This window comes from Achroia grisella, unplaced genomic scaffold (assembly GCF_030625045.1).
Source record: "Achroia grisella isolate CSIRO2021 unplaced genomic scaffold, CSIRO_AGI_Agris_v1 utg2786, whole genome shotgun sequence".
NCBI lineage: Eukaryota > Metazoa > Arthropoda > Insecta > Lepidoptera > Pyralidae > Achroia > Achroia grisella.
Window position 1 is genome coordinate 517,678 of NW_026712766.1, and position 22,676 is coordinate 540,353.

General features: G+C 34.6%; 1 long non-coding RNA gene across 1 annotated transcript; it reads right to left on the reverse strand.

Moving 5' to 3' along the window:
- Window positions 1-895: 895 nt before the first annotated feature.
- On the reverse strand, window positions 896-22,339 carry LOC131843101 (uncharacterized). Its single transcript, XR_009357516.1, has 3 exons — window positions 22,238-22,339; window positions 9,701-9,772; window positions 896-942 (listed from the first exon to the last, which is right to left on the reverse strand). It is a non-coding gene; the product is annotated as an uncharacterized LOC131843101 (long non-coding RNA).
- Between the last annotated feature and the right edge of the window lie 337 nt (window positions 22,340-22,676).

The following is a 22,676-nucleotide window of genomic DNA, read 5'->3' on the forward strand; positions in this document are numbered from 1 at the left end:
CTCTTCAATTTTATACTAAGCTTTTTTACAAAGGAAGTGTTTTATATGACATTTTAATCTTTTTTCAGGCAGATTTATAACAGACTCTGGTATTTTGTTATAAAACCTTACGCAATTACCATAAAACGAATTACTAACTTTAGTTAAACGACATTTAGGTAAGATCAATTTGTTATTGTTACAAAAGAAATAATCGAACCTGTGACTAGTGGAGTTAAGATAGTACGTTACATTGCTGTACCTCCGAGGGTAATAAATATTAATGTTGAGGAAAATATTCAATTCATTCATATTCAACAAGACAAATTAGTACTTTGACACATCTATTCAATCAATAACATCCGCCAATAAGATAATATTGATTCCTGGAAATGTAACACTATCTACACCATCCTATTGTACAAATACTACTAGCTTGTTGCACGTGGCTTCGTCTATGTATTTATATATAAAAACTAGCTGTACCCACAACTTCGTCCGGGTGGAATTTAAATTAATTTTTCTCAAATAAATGAATTTTTCTAAAAGATAAGTAGCCTAAGTGACTCCTTATTACATCAGCTACAAACATTATAAAAAATGTTATATTGGTGTATGTACCGTATTTATATTCATATGCATGTAGTAAAAACGGTTATTTCAGTATTACAAACAGACACTGCAATTTTATTTATATGTATAGATTAACGGGTCTTATGTTATTAACACTACCACAGATAACATAATATTACATAACACTACTAATTTTATGGCAAATAAAGGTATTTACGTCTCTCGACGTTTCGACTAGAAAAAAAAATATTAGTAATTCAATCATGTTTATTTTTTTTACAATAATATTTTATACACATACATATATTTGTAATAAACAAATTATATATACATTATAAGAAGTTAGCTTCATATATCAGAAGAACGGCCGCTTGTTGCTGCTCATGGGAACTGTAAGAAAAAAACAGAAAACGTCGTAATAAGATACATTCTGATTTCTTGTATGTAGTAATAAGTGTAATTTTATCGGGCGATAGGGGGCGAGTGCAGATGGCACTCCAAAACAAGGAGTTATGGAGCGGCTGAAGGTCAACTCCCGCATAACGGATACGACTTTTGTCTGAGGGCACCGCTAGGGCTTCGAACCTCAGTTCAGGTCGTAATTTCAATCCCCGTTTGGATTGGACGGGGGTTCGATCGGAGGGGGTTTATGTAATTCTAGCGGTCTACCTGATATAAAGTGGGCTGATATAAAGCCTATATATAGGGGGAAAGGGAATTGTTAGTAATGGGAACTAGTAACTCCCATTGCTAGCAATGTACCATTTTTGGTCGAACTCCACGCGGTTCCCCCTGGAAATTATCGTGATGAATTCTAGGTGAATTTGTCATGATGGACTGACCGACTGACCTCAGCTTTGCTCACCTCCCGACGTCTAGTATATAGTTTAATACCCAAATACTCTAAATTGTAGATTTATTAATAAAAATAAAATTATTCCATTATTTTAGTGTCAATATAATAAATCCTGAGCATCTTTCGTATAACAGTTCCAATTTTAAATTCATTATTTTTTCGTAAATTTAAGTGGCCATTTGTTTTTTCTTAGTGGCCAGTAGTGGCAAATGCCCTTTACCCTTATAAACGAACCAAGAAACTGAGAAGAAAGTGTCTAAAAAACAGAACATAGAGTATACTTTAATTTCATTTAATCATAGACTACAGAAGAAATAGTGGATCCTCATGTTCAACTTGTCATCATCCACTGGTGCCCCGCTGGCGTAAACCGTTAGCGCAGGCGGGTACTCCATTCCATTATCATTCCCAAAAAAAAGCCTATATATATATAAACAGCATAATCGATATAATAAAATAATTTTGGAGCCCTATAGGAGGAATGACCATGCATGTAGCATGGTCATTCCTCCCATAGGGATACTTTTGAATAGTCAAGTTTTTTAATTCTACCGCTCATTCGGAATGCAGATTCACAATAAGAATAAGCAAGAAACTTGTATGTTGATCTTTTAAATAAATATTGATTTACTAATATTTAATTACGGAACAGAGACGTGGTCGCTAACTATGGGCCCCATCAACAAGCTCAGAGTCACTCAGAGAATAGAATAGAATAGAATAGAAAATCATTTATTCAAATAAACTTACATTGAAGCACTTTTGAATAGTCATAACATTTTTTTTTTTAATCTACCGCTCATTCGGAATGCTGTCTCATCACAAGAAGAACAAGCAAGAAACTTGTGTGTTGCTCTTTTAAATAATTTATTCTTACTTACAATTTAAGTTTAAGTGTGTGAATACAAACCACCGATTAGCACTAATTCAATTAAATATTCAAAAAGAAAAAAAATATTGAAATCATAACCAACTGGTTAAACAATTAATAAGAGGAAATCAGTCATAGTGATTAGAGCAGACCAGTCCCTACAAGCGTTCACGAGTATGACGGATGAGCCAGCCATCACTGCGCTCGACCATATTTTAGGGAGCCCAATGACCCGGCCCACCACGCCGCCACAAGTCTGGACATTTTAGTGAGCATGACTACTCAAAACACCAGACCACGTCATTTTACTCACAATTGCCATCTGATGTTTATAGTATTCACATTTGCATAAGAATGCATGCGGCAATTAATACAAAACCCGCTACGCTTTCATATTTCTAAAATAATTGAATCAAGAAAGCAATGAGATAAACAAATTATAACGTTGTATGTTAATAAACTAATTATTTACTTGATATGTTGTCTTCTATGAATTCGTCTATCCTATAATAGGCTTTCTTACATAAAAATTGTTTAATATAAGATTTGAATTGCCTCTCTGTCAGATTTAGTGCAGATTCTGGCAGTTTATTATAAAATTTTACGCAATTACCATAGAATGAATTACTGACTTTGTGCAGGCGGCATTTAGGTAAAATTAGCTTATTTTTATTGCGTAAGTTTCTATTTGTACAGTCTTTAAGTTTTCTGTTCTGTCTAAATTCATTCGTGTATACATGATATTCTCATAAATGTATTGTGAAGTAACGGTGAGGATATTTGAATCTTTAAAACACTGACGTAATGACTCTCTTGAACCCATACCATAAATAGAACGTATGGCTCTCTTTTGTAAAATAAATATAGTATTTATATCGGCTGCTTTAAAGTAGTATACCATATGACATAATGCTATGGTTAACTAAAGTATACAAGTTTAGCCGTAGCCACGTCTGTTAATTGCCAAATTCTTCTAATTATATGCAGCTGAACTGAGTCTATTGGCCAATTTTGAAATATGGGGCCCCCATTGTAATTTCGAGTCCACTGTTATACCTAAAAAAACTGTATCATTAACAAAATTTACTATTTCGTTATTAAGTAATAACTGTGTATTTATTGGTCTTACATTAGGAAGTGTAAATTTTATACACTTTGTTTTGCTGGAATTTAATAATAGATTATTACATGTAAACCAATTTAATATAGCAGACATAGCACAATTTACATCGTCTAATTGATTAGTTTGACGTCCAATTTTAAACACTAACGAAGTATCATCCGCAAACAACTATATCTGCAATTTTTCTACCATAAAGGGTAGGTCATTTATGTAAATTAAAAGAGAAAGGGGCCTAAGATTGACCCTTGTGGAACGCCCATCCCAATATTATATTAGATTTTATACCGTCAATATCTACAGTTTGGACCCTATCCTCTAAATAAGTTCTCATTAATTTTAGATCATTATCTTTTATACCATAATGTTCGAGCTTGTACAAAAGTGTTTTATGATGCAATCAAATGCCTTTGATAGGTCACAAAAAACTCCGAGTGCATCCTGTGACTTCTCCCCTGATTGGAAAATATGTGTTATCAGCGCTACACCTGCGTCAGTGGTAGACTTGCCGGCGGTGAAACCATATTGTTGACTGTGAAGCAGTCGGTTATCCCTGAAGTGTTGTAACATTTGATTTAACATTATCTTTTCAAACACCTTACTTAAATGGCAAAATAGATAAGGTCTATAGTCTGGCTCAAATTTATCTCCTGATTTAAAAAGTGGGATTAATTTGCTAAATTTCATTAATTGTGGAAAAGTCCCATTATCAATACATTTATTAAAAATAGTAGCAGATATAGCAACAATATCTATGAAAGAACTAACTACTTTTACAGACATGCCCCAAAGGTCTTCTGTATTTTTTAAATTTAGATGTTTGAATATTTTTATGATATGAACGGGGCTAACATGTGAAAATTTAAATCTTAAAGCACAACAACCGATATTATACTCTAGTAATATTTTTGCTCGAGATGGAGATGAGTCCAGAGAAGATGTAATATTAATCGGAATATTAGCAAAAAAATCTTCAAAAACATTAACTACATCTTTTGTTGCTGTTATTAATTTATTATCATAATTTAATGCAAATTGATTATAGGCTAATTTAGATCTTCGGTTTCTTTATTTATAATGCCCCAGATGGTTTTAATTTTGTCAGAAGACTGGTTAATTTGTTTATTAATATAATTAGAATTAGCCGTAATACAAACTTTTTTAAAAATTTTTGAATAATTTTTCACATAAGTGGTGAATTTGTATAAATCGATATTTTTTTTGATCGTATAAATCAAACAAAATATTTCTACTTCTAAGTATACCTACTGTTGCCCATTCCGTGAATTTCGATTTAACATAAACTTCTTTTTTCTTGAAAAATTGTTCATATTCTCCTGATAGAATAGTAATTAGCTTGGTGTAAAGATAATCAGGATTATTACTATATTGTAACAGCAAAAAATTTATTTTTAATCGCGCTTTTGTATTTGTTAATATTGTAAACATTTATTTGTCTTTTTGATTTTTTATTATTGTTGTCTTAACAACTTGACCACAGTGATTTGAAGGAAGTTTATTTATTATGAATTTTTCTGTATACTCACAGTTACAAAAAAATTCTCAAGACAAGTTCAGACACAGTTACACGAGTGGGTTCATGAAAGACATGACTTAAATCAAATGACTGAAATAAACTAATAATTTTTGTACATGTGGGTGTGTTACAAAGAATATCAACGTTAAAATCTCCACATACAATAATTTTTTTAATACTATATATTTTTTTTAAAATATCCTCCATCACCCCTTCAAAAACATTGTAATCACTATTAGGAAAATGTACACACATATAAGGATATAATTTTCTAGTTCTATACAAGATAAGTCTATACAACACTCAATAGAAAGTCTAACAATGTCAGCACGTTCCTTTACTTTAATATTATTTCTTGCAATTATCATAGACCCGCCTCTGTTAACTGACTTTCTATTGAAGCAGCTGACAACGTTATAATTATTTAAATTGAACATCATATTGCTCTCTTTAAGCCAAGAGGGCAATGGAGAGGGCTATGCTCGGAGTTACTCTGCGTGATCGAATTAGAAATGAGGAGATCCGCAGAAGAACCAGAGTGACCGACATAGCCCGAAGAATTGCGACTTTGAAGTGGCAATGGGCAGGGCACATAGCTCGTAGGACAGATGGCCGTTGGGGCAATAAAGTCCTCGAGTGGCGACCACGGACCGGAAGACGCAGCGTGGGAAGGCCTCCAGCAAGGTGGACCGACGATCTGGTTAAGATCGCTGGAGGGCATTGGATGCGAGCAGCGCAGGACCGATCGTCGTGGAGATCTTTAGGGGAGGCCTATGTCCAGCAGTGGACGTCTTCTGGGCTGCGATGATGATGATGATGATGAATATTTAATTAACAACAAGGATTAGGCGTGCGACAATCAACATAGAAACCGCTACGCACTTGATCTCTGTTCAATTCATTCTGCGAGTATATTCTTTATGTCTCGATTCTCCCTAGTCACTACCAACAATACTATGGGACACAGTTACCTAGATACATCAAAATAATAATTGCATTTAATAATGTCTAGTAAGACAAATTCAATATTGTCTACTAAGCACTGCTGTGTCTAAACTGTGTCACCCCACCTTACATTTTCCTATTGTTATTTAGTATATAAGATCATTATTTCTATGTACATATTGTCAGTTTATTATCATCTGTAATATACATCTTCTCGACCAACAATATAGTATCATTTACCCGTAACAAATACTTTTTACAAAATCTGTTAATAGCACCAATATGTTTAGGCATGGTACAGTCAAAATTTTGTTTTCTTTAAAATATTGCTTACATATTACACTTGTGGTAATGTGATGTTATGATGACTAATCTACAAGCGGCGATGAGATGAGAGAAGTCATAAATTAACTGCAAATGAGTTATTTGTTTACATCATTACAGATCAATTTACGATACTCCGGACAGTTATCATTGTTGTTATTTACTTTCAACGAAAGAAAGAAAAGATAAAAAATCTTGACTTATTTCCAAAAAACAGCAATATTCATAATATTAATACTAGATTTAAAGACAAACTTGCTGTCCCCAAGTATCGTTTAGAAAAAGTCAATAGGTCTTTCATGGGAATAGATATAAAAATTTACAATAAGATACCAAAGGATATATTGGAATTACCCTTAAATAAATTCAAAACATCTGTTAAATCATATTTACTGAGCAAGGCCTATTACTCACTAAACGATTACTTGAATGACGAGCGTGCATGGCAATAGTTTTCATGTTCGGGATTTTCATTTAATGTTAGACATAGACACCTATATAAATATACATTGTAAATAAACTGGCTTTAAAAAAAAAAGTAATTCAATTGAGTATCTTGCCAGTTCCTCTCAATTGGATCTATATACCGAATTGGACGGTAGGGATAAAAATATAATGTAAAAACTTGACGTTCTTAAGCGGCTAAAATGTCCTACATGAATAAATGATTTTTTAATTTGAATTTGAATTTGAATTTGAAAAGAAAGAAAGAACCTATATAAATATACATTCTAAATAAACTGGCTTTAAAAAAAAAGTAATTCAATTGAGTTTCTTGCCAGTTTTTCTCAATTGGATCTATATACCGAACTGGACGGTAGGGAAAAAAATTCACACGCGTACACTTACATTGTGGAATGAACTACCTGCCGAGGTTTTCTCCAAAGATTACTGCATGGGGTTTTAAGGGAATATATGTACAAAGTACTGTGTACTTAAGAATTGTTTGACATGATGCCTACGGCTACCTTTTACCATCGCACCGCTCGCCATCGACAGAAAATTCATCACCACACGATGGAACCTAAGTGGTCTCGAACAGTGCGGTTTTAGAGGAGCTTCCTCCCGCGTACACTTACATTGTGGAATGAACTTCCTGCCGAGGTTTTCCCACGAGACTCCAGCATGGGGTTTTTCAAGAAGGGTATATTAAGGTTTCTTAAGGGTCAGTAACGCGTACGTTACAGCTCTGGTGTTTCAGGTGTCTATAGGCTATAGTAACCATTTACCATTAGATGGGCCGTATGCTTGTTTGCGACCTACGTGGTATAAAAAAACCTTGGTTTTCCGAAAATAAATAAATAAATTAAGTTGGAAATTCTTGTAATAAACATGTAGTTCCTTTAATAGCTAGGTAATTAGCCTTATTAAATAAGTTAATGAACTGTCGGTAATTATAAGGGTACACAAATATTGGAATCAAGACATAATGTAGTACTTGATAACACGTGACGTCACAACACAAACAAACGTATTACCAGCGGGGTGGCACAAACACCAATTAAATGTAATTGTAACTTATCTATTTACAAATAATTTAATTGGGAACCAATATTGTAAGACTAGCTGTTAGCCGCGACTTCGTCTGTTCATTACAAAGTCGCTGTCGTGGTCTGTCCGGCCCTATGTATGCTTAAATCTTTAAAACTACGAAACGGATTTTGAAGCGTTTATTTTTAATAGATAGAATGATTCTAGAGGAAGGTTTATATGTATAATACATGCACAACCGTGCGAAGCCAGGGCGAGTAGCTAGTTACATAGTATAAAACAAAGTCGCTGTCGCTGTCTGTCCCTATGTATGCTTAAATCTTTGAAACTACGCAACGGATTTTGAAGCGGTTGTTTTAAATAGATAGAGTGATTCAAGAGGAAGGTTTATATGTATAATATTATACATGTACACCCGTGAAAAACCAGGGCGAGTAGCAAAAAAAAATCACAAATTCGAAATATCTTTATTCATGGACTCTTATGATATATCAAATCTACCGTCAGTTCGGAATGATTTCGAGATGAGAAGAACTGACAAGAAACTCAGCTCGTATTCTTTTCAAATAAATGTTGTACGTGTTTACAATAATACAGATTCATTTAAATACAAATTTGGGAGAATGGATATCAACTTTATTTGTATCCAAGTACATACATACAAGCTTATGTATAACTAGCTACACCCGCGACTTCGTGCGCCTGGAATTTAACTTTATTTTTACAAAATAAAATTAGCCTAAGTTACTCCTTATTATATCAGCTACCTGCCAGAATAAGTCCCGTTAAAATCAGTGCAGCCATTTCATAGATTAGCCGGAACAAAAATTTACAGACAGACAAAGATTGTAAAAAATGTTATTTAGGTGTATGTACCGTATTTATATTCGTATGCATGTACTAAAAAACGGTTATTTCAATATTACAAACATGTTGTCGATTCTCTATTTGTAACATATAAGGAAACGTCATACGTTTCTCTCCATAGTTTCCGACAAGATGTCCAAATTGACACTGAAGGATGCGGGGTCGAATTCCGTGGGACGATCAAACTTTTCAGTATATTTAAGAATAGCTACCTATGGGACAGTTACCTAGATACATCAAAATAATAATTGCATTTAATAATGTCTAGTAAGACAAATCCAATATTGTCTACTAACCACTGCTGTGTCTAAACTGTGTCACCCTACCTTACATTTTCCTATTGTTATTTAGTATATATGATCATTCGATCTTCGATCATCTCAGTAAACGATTACTTGAATGACGAGCGTGCACGGCACTAGTTTTCATGTTCGGGATTTTCATTTAATGTTAGACATAGACACCTATATAAATACCTATACATCGTAAATAAACTGACTTTAAAAAAAAAGTAATTCAATTGAGTTTCTTGTCAGTTCTTCTCAATTGGATCTATATACCGAACTGGACGGTAGGGAAAAAAATATAATGAAAAAACTTGACGTTCATAAGCGGCTAAAATGTCCTACATGAATAAATGATTTTTGAATTTGAATTTGAATTTGAACATTATTTCTATGTACATATTGTCAGTTTATTACCATCTGTAATATACATCGTCTCGACCAACAACAACGTATTCAGTTACCCGCAACACCCCGGCTTCGCACGGGTGTACATGTATTATACATATAAACCTATAGAATCACTCTATTTATTAAAAAAATCCGTTGCGTAGTTTTAAAGATTTAAGTATACATAGGGACAGACAGCGACAGCGACTTTGTTTTATACTATGTAATGATAATGAAGTAAGGATTATAGTAAGAAGCACTTTATAGTTATATTAAAAAGGTAAGAATTTACTTTATACAGTGTTACCAGCAATGATAAAAGTGTTGCCAACAATGATTATCTTGTTTACCTAATTTCCAATATTGTAAATATTTAACACTGTGCGAGGAATCGAACCCGCGACTGCTTGGAAGCAAGTGTGCTTAACCGCTGGACCACCGAGGCTGGTCATTCTATACTTACCATCAATATATGGATGTCTCATCAGCCACGTTAATAAGATCCATCATCCCATGAACTCTCAGAAATCACCACCTGAAATTTTACAAAATTTACAATTTATAGATTTCCATTCCTTTCAGCTAGTTTATTAAACGACGACCTCGGTGGACTAGCGGTGTAGCACACCGCTTTGCGTCCGATGGTCGCAGGTTCGATTCCTCGCACGGCAAAAACGTTTGTATTCATGAGTATTGTTTGTATCGGTCTGGGTGTTTTCTATGTATAATATGTATTTACAAAAAAAAATATCTATGTATATGTATCAGTTATCTGGTACCCATAACACAAGCTTTAGCTAGCTTAACTTGGGACTAGATGGCGCTGTGTGAATTGTCCTGAGATTATTATATTACTTTCTATATCTAAATATATATAACTCAAAGGTGACTGACATAGTGCTCTATCAACGCACAGCCCAAACCACTGGACGGATCGGGCTGAAATTTGGCATGCAGGTAGATGTTATGACGTAGGCATCCGCTAAGAAAGGATTTTGATTAATTCTACCCCCAAGGGGATAAAATAGGGGATGAAAGTTTATATGAAACTTTATCAATTTGAAACCGATCGGGCTAAGATCTTGCATGCCTAAACCTACTATGACGTAGGCATCCCCTAAGAAAGAATTTTGATAAATTCCACCCCTAAGGGGATAAATTAACGCGAGCGAAGCCGCGGGCAAAAGCTAGTTGGAACTAGATACCGAACTGGACGGTAGGGAAAAAAATAAAATTATAATATAAAAAACTAGACGTTCATAAGCGGCTAAAATGTTCTACATGAATAAATGATTTTTGAATTTTAATTTGAACAAGGTGCAATAGATTTACAATAGAAATAGAAATATATTAATACTAGCTACAACCGCGGTTTCACCCGCGTTTAATATCGATATAAAATATACCCTCTGGGTGTTTTCTACGTATGATATGTATGTAACAGACCGATATAAACAATCATACTCATGAATACAAATGTTTGTGCCGTGCGAGGAATCGAACCTGCGACCATCGGTCTTAAAGCGGTGTGCTAGACCGCTAGACCGCTAGACGAGGTCTTCAAAATATATAGAAATATATATTTAGTAGATCCAATTGAGAAGAATGTAATTTTAACAAACAAATCCAATAAATACATTACACATATATTCATCAAAACAATTACAATAGTACGTACATAAAACGGTTGCACATCCGATCATAAAATGTACGAACGACCCCACAATCTACTGGCGTATAGTTTGTATGCACCGCACTAGTGTTGTTGTAAACAGTTCGTGACTGAGAGCGCTCAATTTAGTTCGCAATCGCTCTGGAAACTAGTTCGTTCGCAGCCGCTCTGCTAACTAGTTCGTTTACTTTTGTCTCGAGGCATAGAAGTGTTCTTTTGGGTATGTGTAGTATGTTTTATTTGGACAGTAATATTTCTATCAAGTATTTGAATAACTATAATCACTTGTTATATGGTTGCAACACCTCTAGTTTTTATTTTATGTTTTATTACATCAGCTACCTACCAAAAAAAGACCCGTCAAAATTGGTCCAGCCATTTCAGAGATTAGCCGGAACAAACAGACAGACAGGCAATAATTGCAAAAAAAGTTATTTTGATGTATATACCGTAATTATATTCATAAGCATGAAGTAAATAACGGTTATTTCAATATTACAAACAGACGCTCCAATTTTATTTATATGTATAGATTAGTGAGTAGTTAGTTACCCACGAGTATTTAAATAAATTTATAAAGAATTTTATTTAATTACACTATCATCGAATAGTTTTAAAGATTATTAAGAATATACAGGTGGCCGGTGGGCTACTTTGATTTATATATGCTACACATACATAAAATATACTAGCTTACGAGACATAAGATAACCTATATCTATACACGTAATAGTCTATATTATTGACAATTTTATAAATTTGTTTCCAACCCTTTCATAGTTAGAATATCAATTACTTCTTTGTCCAACCCCTGATCCCCGTTTATATGAGGTCGATCGGATTAAGTAATTCTTTACAGAAGCTATTAGTTTGGGATATTAAAACATTAAATAGTTGAGTAAGATTTCTAATTTCTAATCATCATCATCATCATCGCAGCCCGGAAGACGTCCACTGCTGGACATAGGCCTCCCCCAAATATCTCCACGACGATCGGTCCTGCGCTGCTCGCATCCAATGCCTTCCAGCGATCTTGACCAGATCGTCGGTCCACCTTGCTGGAGGCCTTCCCACGCTGCGTCTTGCTCCAATTTCTAATATTTTAAGTAAATTTCGAGTACAATAAATGATGCAGAACTACAGAATGAATTTTACAATTTGAGAACTAGCTTTTGCCCGCGGCCTCGCTCGCGTTAATTTATCCCCTTGGGGGTAGAATCAATCAAAATCCTCTCTTAGCGGATGCCTACGTCATAACATCTACCTGCATGCCAAATTTCAGCCCGATCCGTCCAGTGGTTTGGACTGTGCGTTGATAGATCACTATGTCAGTCACCTTTGAGTTATATATATTTAGATGACAGATAGTAAGTAAAAAGCTGAGGTGGCGCCCTCACACAGATAAAGCACAAATACAGCATTGAGTGATGTCAGTAAGCCAATAATCACTATGTACAATTCCTTAATAATATAAATTTATTATCTATTAAAATTCTGCATGTTTTCATATAAAGCGGATTGCACACCACATTCCTCGCAATAAATTTTCATTTCATTTCACCCTGTACGTTTGCGACTAAGTACTCTTTTCTGCGTTGTCTGAGTATTAAGCAGCCATCTTTTTCTTAATATCGTTCCATGAAATGACTAATGGCCATTAGTACTTTGTTGAGCCTTAAACAACTTTCTTAATACATATCAAGTAAATAATTAGTTTATTAGCATACAACGTTATAATTTGTTTATCTCATTGCTTTCTTGATTCAATTATTTTAGAAATATGAAAGCGTAGCGGGTTTTGTATTAATTGCCGCATGCATTCTTATGTGAAATGTGAATACTATAAACATCAGATGGCAATTGTGAGTAGCTATGACGTGGTCTGGTGTTTTGAGTAGTCATGCTCACTAAAATGTCCAGACTTGTGGCGGCGTGGTGGGCCGGGTCATTGGGCTCCCTAAAATATGGTCGAGCGCAGTGATGGCTGGCTCATCCGTCATACTCGTGAACGGGTGCTGCTTGTAGGGACTGGTCTGCTCTAATCACTATGACTGATTTCCTCTTATTAATTGTTTAACCAGTTGGTTATGTATTCAATATTTTTTTCTTTTTGGATATTTAATTGAATTAGTGCTAATCGGTGGTTTGTATTCACACACTTAAACTTAAATTGTAAGTAAGAATAAATTATTTAAAAGAGCAACACACAAGTTTCTTGCTTGTTCTTCTTGTGATGAGACAGCATTCCGAATGAGCGGTAGATTAAAAAAAAAAAAAAATGTTATGACTATTCAAAAGTGCTTCAATGTAAGTTTATTTGAATAAATGATTTTCTATTCTATTCTATTCTATTCTATTCTTAATTTAGAATATCAGCATACCTAGGGAAGCTAACTAGAAATCTACGAACTAGAACGTCTCTACGATCTTCGAGTGCGCTCTTCAATACTAGTTCGTTCATGAACTGCACGAGACTGCACCATAGAATTATATGAGATTTGTGGTGAACGAATCGATGGATGTGTTTGTACTTAGTGGATAGTGTTATGTAACACTAAGTCAGCACCAAGACTTATCTCTTGGATTCTGAAGAAAGGAGGGTAATATTTGTAAAACACTTTCAATGTATATTTATTGTTATTTGTTTATCTGTTATAAAGAGTTGTTATTGTTATTGTTATATCATTCGGGTTGTAAATATGTTAAATCATTACATAGTATAAAATAAAGTCGCTGTTGCTGTCTGTCCGTCCCTATGTATGGTTAAGTCTTTAAAACTACACAACGGATTTCGAAACGGTTTTTTTAAAATACATAGAGTGATTCTGTAGGAAGGTTTATATCTATAACTAGTTGTACACGCGACTTCGTCCGCGTGGCATTTAACTTCATTTTTCTAAAAGAAAAGTAGCCTAAGTTACTCCTTATTACATCAGCTACCTGCCAAAAAAAGTCCCATGAAAATCGGTCCAGCCATTTCAGATTAGCCGGAACAAACAGACCGACAGACAGACAGACAAAAATTTTTAAAAATGTTATGTTGGTGTATGTACCGTATTTATATTCATATGCATGTAGAAAAAAACGGTTATTTCAATATTACAAACTGACACTCCAATTTTATTTATATGTATAGATGTATAGGTAATTCGGTCTCTAGTTCTATCCTTTCTCGTGAACATCTGTTATCTTATAAAATTTTATTCAAATATGTTTAGTTGTAAAAATATAAGGAACATTAAGACACACTTTCGCATTTATATTATTAGACAATCATGAAACAAGTCAATGCTGTGTATTTTATAAAAACACGGTTGAATTGAGAACCCTTTCTTTTTTGAAGTCGATTGAAAATATCGTTTTTTTTGTTCAATATCTATTTTTATTTGTTAGTTGTTGCTGTATGCGATCCACGTAAGTTTTCTGCAGCAAGTTCGTTAGCTTCATCTGTGATTTCATTAGCTTTGAGTTCTGCACTCGTAAATTTTTATATACGTATATTGCACAAATACTTGTATAAATATTTATAAAAAGTATGATGGACAAACTGCCGACAACATTTCCTATATTATTGTTATTTAATATCTAACATTATGTCCGTAACATTATATAAATTTATTATATTTTAATTTTCAAGTTTAGTAGGCATCTAGAAATCACAACACCACCGTGGTAGACTGTAAGTCCTCTGCATGATCTCTTCAGTCTCACCTATTTCAGCCTTACTGAAATATCATCATCTCAATCTTCAATCGAATCTTGAAGCAGATTTTTAATATCTATGTGTATTTGTACCGGGTCTAATAGGCATCTAGAAATCACAACACCATCGAGGTAGACTGTAAGTCCTCTGCATGATCTCTTCAGTCTCACCTATTTCAGCCTTACTGAAATATCATCATCTCAATCTTCAATCGAATCTTGAAGCAGATTTTTAATATCTATGTGTATTTATACCGGGTCTAGTAGGCATCTAGAAATCACAACACCACCGTGGTAGACTGTAAGTCCTCTGCATGATCTCTTCAGTCTCACCTATTTCAGCCTTACTGAAATATCATCATCTCAATCTTCAATCGAATCTTGAAGCAGATTTTTAATATCTATGTGTATTTATACCGGGTCTAGTAGGCATCTAGAAATCACAACACCACCGTGGTAGACTGTAAGTCCTCTGCATGATCTCTTCAGTCTCACCTAATTCAGCCTTAATGCAATTTCATTATTTCAATCTTCAATTGAATCTTGAAGCAGTTTTTTTATATCTATGTGTATTTGTACATTGTTGCTGTATCAGTTTCCGTAAGTTTTCTGCAGCAAGTTCGTTAGCTTCATCTGTGATTTTATCAGCTTTAAGGTTTGCACTCGTAAATATTTATATACGTATTTTGCACAAATAGTTATATAAATACTAGCTACTTGCCCCGGCTTCGCACGGGTGTACAAATACCTTCCTCTAGAATCACTGTCCTTCATAATTTAAGAGCTGTGCTCTTGTCAGCGGAGCCACCTTCCACGATCTTCTATCAGTCCTTTTAGCTGTTGATACGACACGACTCCAACTTTTTCTTTAACTTGCTTGACATAGCTGTGTCTTGGTCTTCCCCATCCTCTCTTTCCATCTATTTTTCCTTCAATAATGTTTTTAATTAGTTCGTCGTGTCGTATGAAGTGCGCCAACATTTTCCTCGACTATTCTCAATAATATCTATGATCTGTCTCTTTTTTTAACTCTTTCAACCACTTCTTCGTCCCTTATTTTATTTTTAGTATCACTCTATCTATTTAAAAAAACCGCTTCAAAATCTTTATTATATATAGTTATATATATTTATTTTTATTTGAGCGTTCTTGTTAAATGCGATTCATATAAGTTTTCTGCAGCAAGTTCGTTAGTTTCATCTGTAATTTAATCAGCTTTGAGTTCTGCACTCGTCATAAAACATTTAAATACCTTTGAGTTAGGTAGATAAGATATATAGTAAAAATATTTAACTAAGTTAGGTACACTTTCATTTAAGACTAGTTATTACCCGCCACTTCGTCTACTTTAGATATCGGTTCGTTCTCGTAATGCGAAAACGTAATCTCTTAGATGCCAAATTTCATTGGGATCAGACGTTCAGTCGTAAAAAGGAAACATAGAAATAGATAGCGCACTTCCAAATCTATAATGTAATGGGTTATAAATATTAAAAACACGTACTTGGCTTTTGTATTGATTGCCGCATGCATCCTTATGTAAAGTGCGAATACTGTAACTAACATATAGTAATTTTTGTAGCTGTGACGTGGTCGTGTGGAATGAGTAGTCATGCTCACTAAAATGTCCAGACATGTGGCGGCGTGGTGGGCCGGTTCATTGGGCTCCCTAAAATATGGTCGAGCGCAGTGATGGCTGGCTCATCCGTCATACTCGTGAAACGAGTGCTGCTCGTAGGGACTGGTCTGCTCTTATCACTACGACTGATTTAATCTTATTGCATATTTATATTTGACCCAAAAAATTAGTGCTTGTTGGTAGTTTGTATTCACACGTTTCGACTTGTAAATGTAAACTTACAAGGATTATTTAAAAGAGCAACACACAAGTTTCTTGCTCGTTCTTCTTGTGATGAGACAGCTTTCCGAACGAGTGGTAGATAAAAAACAAATTGTTATGACCATTCAAAAGTGCTTAAATTAAGTTTATTTGAATAAATGATTTTCTATTCTATTCTTGGAGACTGTTTTGTTATTGAGTATAAAAAATACCAAAATATTATTACCAATTGAGATTCCTGCCGGCTGATGTAGTTATTTCAACTATCGTAGGGTTAGTGATTAAAAAAATGTATTTTGTTTATAAAAGTAGCTATTCGCTAGTAGGCTATAAATGTCATGTAAATGAACAATACCTAGATTAATACTTGTTTAGATAAATTAGACCACACAGGATTATATAGCGTTGCCATTTATCTGTCTTTCCTTGACCCTTGACGCATCTCATAAACTATATTATCGTACAATGCTGCGGGCGATAATTGCTTTACAGGTTTTTATTTACAATTTCCTTTTAAACAATATTCAATTTGATAGAAGTGTACTTTGTATGAAGTCTTGCTTGTCCTCTCTCTCACATATTTCTTACTAGAGGTTCGATTCCTCGCGCGGTGCAAACATTTGTATTCATGAGTATGATTGTGTGTATCGGTCTAGGTGTTTTCTATGTATAATATGTATGTATTTACAACAGAAATAAGGTAAGTATGCTTAAATCTTTAAAACTACGCAACGGATTTTGAAGCAGTTCTTTTTAACAGATAAAGTGATTCAAGAGGAATGTTTATATATATAATATATATACACCCGTGCGAAGCCGGGGCGAGTAGCTGGTTTATAATAAACTTATATTTTACCTTGCAACGAATTATTATGATAAGCTGCGGGATAAATCTATACATATAAATAAAATTGGAGTGTCTGTTTGTAATATTGAAATAATCATTTTTTACTACATGCATATGGATATAAATACGGTACATACACCAAAATAACATTTTACAAATTAATTCAAATTTAATACAAATGTTTGTGCCGAGCAAGGAATCGAACCCGCGACCATCGAACGTAAAGCGGTGTGCTAGACCGCTAGACCACCGAGGTCGTCTGTTTTGGGTACAATACCCGCAAAAGAAAGTACAATAGGTACAGTATGTACAGTATCAGCTCGCCATTGTGTTTTTACCTCTATTGCAAGATCGTGGTATTTTATAATAATAATAAAAATAACTGAGAAAAAGAGAAAATATCTCGACCTGGCTCACGAGGTGACCGAAATGTAGGGGGTGATGTCCACCAAAATCATTCCAATCGTTATGTCGGTGAACGGTCTTATCCCATCCAGTCTGGAACAACATCTCAGACGTTTGGGATTCCGAGGCGGCTCACTCCCGGGAAAGATGCAGAAAGCGGTGCTCTTAGATTCTGCCCGCATTGTACGCCGGTTTCTCTCACTGGGGCCCTGAACCACGGCCGACTGTGCTTCTGCCGGGTGTAAGTTGCCATCTCCTCTCCTTAAGAGGGGAGATGAGATTTTTTTTTGAAGTTTAGATTGTAAGATTATGAATATAATTGAGTATCTAATATGATCTATTTGGTAAATAGCGCCATCTAGTATTTATAGACCGAACCACGTTGTTTGTCAGAAGATAACCGTTACCTCCGCTTCTCTTCCTACTACACTGACTTCGGTCTATAAATACGGAGGTCGGTAGTTGAATAATCCTCTTTGGTTGGGTGAGCCGCGGCATTCAGTCGACGAGCGCAGAGCGTGCCGGTTGTGTTTTGGATACTAAAGTGAATTGTATTAGGAATAGGTTTATCCCGGTCTTAGTTGGGCCTGGGGGGAAGCTGCAAGTAGTGAAGGTGAGTGTTAATGCATTCTAAAAGGGCCTTTTAAACCTACACCCGTGTCGCAAGTCACGGGCGCTACTTGGGGTTTCCCTTGCGGTAGCCGGCTTCAAAGCCTAAGTCATCATCTTATACAAATGCTCCTTACAAGATATAATAATTGTAATGGATCTGTGGACTGTATGGGTCTATGTACTGTATGTCTAAATGATGAAAACACGTAGTTTGAAATAATATAATACATTAATATGTGCAATTGCGAACTGTACGAAAGACAATAATAGAATAATTGAAATGTATCAAAAATCATGACGCATAAAAAGAACTGTTCTAAAAATATAGGTTTAAAAATAATAAAAGTATCAAAAGATGTTGCGGCGGCCGTTCGCCAACAATAATAATAATTATTATTATTATATATATGTATATATTATATCACCCTTTTTACGGAGGTAATATATTCAAACACGTGGGCCTTAGCCAACCATAGATGAGTTATGTGATGAAGAAATTTTCTTTCAATACGGCATGTGTTGAAAATGACGGCTTTTTGTAATAGTTCTGTTGTAGAGGAGGGGATATGCAACGTGTCTACGTGTTTGTTCAGACTTTTTGGTATAATTCCTGTGGATGACAAAACTATGGGTACTATGTGGATGGTGTGTGCTTTCCATTGTCTTTTTAATTCTATTGCTAGTATTATTATTTTTATTCTCGGCTTTATTTTAGAATAGAAATAATCTTTATTCAAATAAACTCATTATAAGCACTTTTGAGTAGTCATATTTTGATTCTACCACTCATTCGGAATGCAGATTCATCATAAGAAGAATGAGCAAGAAACTTGTGTGTTGCTCTTTTTAATAGATGTTTTTTTATATAAATAATTACAGTATAACAAGTAAGAGGCATGCGATAATCAACATAGAAGTCGCTACGCACTCACTATTAGTGTAACCAGATAATATTGTCAGTACTATGGATTTAAACTTTTTCTATAAAAACATTATTATCGTTAAGGAATTCTTCAATTTTATAGTAGCTTTTTTGCAAAGGAACTGTTTTATTTGACATTTAAATCTTTTTTCTGGCAGATTTATAACATACTCTGGTATTTTATTGTAAAACCTTACGCAATTGCCATAAAACGAATTACTAACTTTAGCCAAACGACATTTAGGTAAAATCAGTTTGTTATTGTTACGTAAGCTTTTATTGGTGTAATCACTAACTCTTTTGAAACTGTCTATATTCTTCCTGGCATACATGATATTTTCATAAATGTATTGAGAAGCAACGGTGAGTATATTTGTTTCCTTAAAGCACTCTCGCAATGACTCCCTGGAACCCATACCATAAATGGAGCGAATGGATCTCTTTTGTAAAGTAAATATTGTATTTATATCAGCTGCTTTGCCCCATAACAAAATACCATACGACATGCTATGGAAATAGCTAAAATAGACAAGTTGAGCCGTTGCCACGTCTGTTAATTGTCTAATTCTTCTTACCACATAACCGGCAGAATTAAGTCGACGAGTTTATTGTTATTATTATAAAGTAATCGAGACGGTACTTATGTTTCTGGCGTAATGGTTAGCAATTACCATTCCTGGATGGTGATTCCACAATGTGGAATAAATAATTTAACTTCCATTCACACGGAGTTGCAAATCGTATGGGATGTGTTAAGGGCAATGGCCTGCTATCAAGGGTCACACCTCCCTGTTGAGTCAACGAGCCCATTAACGGACCTTGATCTTTATGCACCACAATATTTCAAATGATTTTTAATCATATATCTATACATATAAATAAAATTGGAGTGTCTGTTTGTAATATTGAAATAGTCGTTTTTTACTACATGCATATGAATATAAATCGGTACATACACTAAATTAACGTTATTTACAATTTTTGTCTGTCTGTCTGTTTGTTCCGGCTAATCTCTAAAATGACTGGGCCGATTTTGACGGGACATCTTTTGGCAGGTAGCTGATGTAATAAGGAGTAACTTAGGCTACCTTTATATTAGAAAAGTAAAGTTAAATTCCACGTGGACGAAGTCACGTACATATAGTATATCAATATAGGTACATGGAATAACAACAATCGTATTTATGAATATAAATGTTTGTACCGTGTTAGGAATCGAACCCGCGACCATCGGAATTGTAGGTGAGCTAAACTTTTTTTTAGCGGTTTAACGATTAACGAAGTTAACTATTTGATTAACGGTGCCCAGCTCTGCATAGGCTATAAATTTGACGCGGTTGAAACTGCGCGCACAGCTTGTATGTATATATAGGTATAATTCACTAGCTCAGTGCGGAATTCTAGACAGAACTAAAAAGGACACTGGAAACATTAAATCTAAGACATTTTTTTTAAACTGGAACGCAAACCAGGACGTACTCGCATTCTGGCTACCACCCAAATGTCAGCGGTTGCGGATACAAAACTCAAATTATCATATAGCCCTTATGTCCTTGCGCATAAAACTGAAAATCGTTCGACTGAAATGTACATTAAAAAATTTACTTCATTCAATTCTGGATTTTAAACGTGAATGAATAGAGTCGAAAATCGCATGGAATTCTCGGTGGGAAGACAGGATATGCAATCAGAGCGCTATGGTTGGAGATGTGATTTTATATATTTTATTGCGTTTTCTTTCTTTATTTAGTTGCTGCGTATAGTTGGTGCGACTTTTTCTAGATTTAATTCGACGGCTCCGGTGGTGTAGCGGTTAAACATACCGCTTTACTTCCGATGGTCGCGAGTTCGATTCCTCGTAGCACGTAGTATGATTGTTTGTATCTGACTGGGTGTTTTCTATGTATTTAAAAAAAATCTATGTTTTTATATCAGTTGTCTAGTACCCATAACACGAGCTCTGCTTACAGTGGGACTAGATGGCGCTGTGTTTAATTGTCCTGAGATTGTTTATTTATTTAATTGTACCACAGGATTAATCTCTACACAAGACTAGTTCTTTCTCTCTGCTTTGCATGCGTATTAAGTGGATATTTAAAAAAATATTTCTTAGTACACGCTTATGTTACAAATTAAAGATACATTACAAATGTAGGGCTTCCGTAGTCTGGCGGTTGACATCGCCTTACTTCCGATGGTCGCCGGTTCGATTCCTCGCACTATGCAATTATTTGTATTCACGAGTATGATTGTTTTTATCTGTCTGGATGTCTCCTATGTATAGAAATAGAAATAATCTTTATTCAAATAAACTCATTACAAACACTTTTGAATAGTCATATTTTGATTCTACCACTCATTCGGAATGCAGATTCATCACAAGAAGAATGAGCAAGAAACTTGTGTGTTGCTCTTTTTAATAGATATTTTTTATATAAATAATTACTGTAATTATATCAAGTAAGATGCATGCGATGATTAACACAGAAATCGCTACGCACTCATTATTAGTGCAACCAGATAATATTGTCAGTGCTATGGATTTTAAGTTTTTCTATTAACGAATTCTTCAATTTTGTATATTATATGTGTATTTATAAATATATATATGTATGTATTTGTATCAGTTATCTAGTACATCCATAACACAAGCTCTAGCTGGCTTGACTTGGGTCTAGATGCCGCTGTGTGAATTGTCCTGAGATTATTATTATTATTTGTAATCTTCATTTTCACAGCTTTTGCTAGTGTTGGCGACAGACTTCTTTTTATAGATATTTCTATTTTTAAACCATATATTTTTTATTATATTGTTTTGCTACATTGTGTCATATACGCTACCACTAAATACATCTATAATTTTGGTAAGTAATTTTATTTATATTACCCTATTTCACTGCCGTTGCCAGCCGTAATAGCTAGTTTTTACTGTGCTTTGTGACATATACCACACTTACTTATTATTATTAATAATAATTGTTATTTTAAATATGTACATACCTAAAACAGCTCGTGAATGATTTCAACTCACGGTCCGCCATATTCTTTCAATTAATTTGCATCCAGATATATCCAGATGCATTCAGATGCATCCAGAAGCATGCAGAATAACGCCATCTGAAAAAAATATATATATAGCAATCAAATTAGATATTACTGTTAAGTAAGCAGGAAGTATCATTACAGGATACTATGATGACGTCATTGCTTATCATTTCCGGGGAGGTAACGAATAGTTAGTACCTAAGTTCAGTATGAAATTACACTTTGAACAAAGTCATCTGCATAAGTATTTCTGTAGCATATATCAAAGCCGCCAAGCAGCTAGCTGCTTCGACTTCCCTTCCCTTACATTAGGCAGAGAAACCGGTGGTGTCGCCAAACTAATGTAATGGTGCACCCGCCTGCGCTAACGGTTTACGCTGGCGGGGCACAAAAA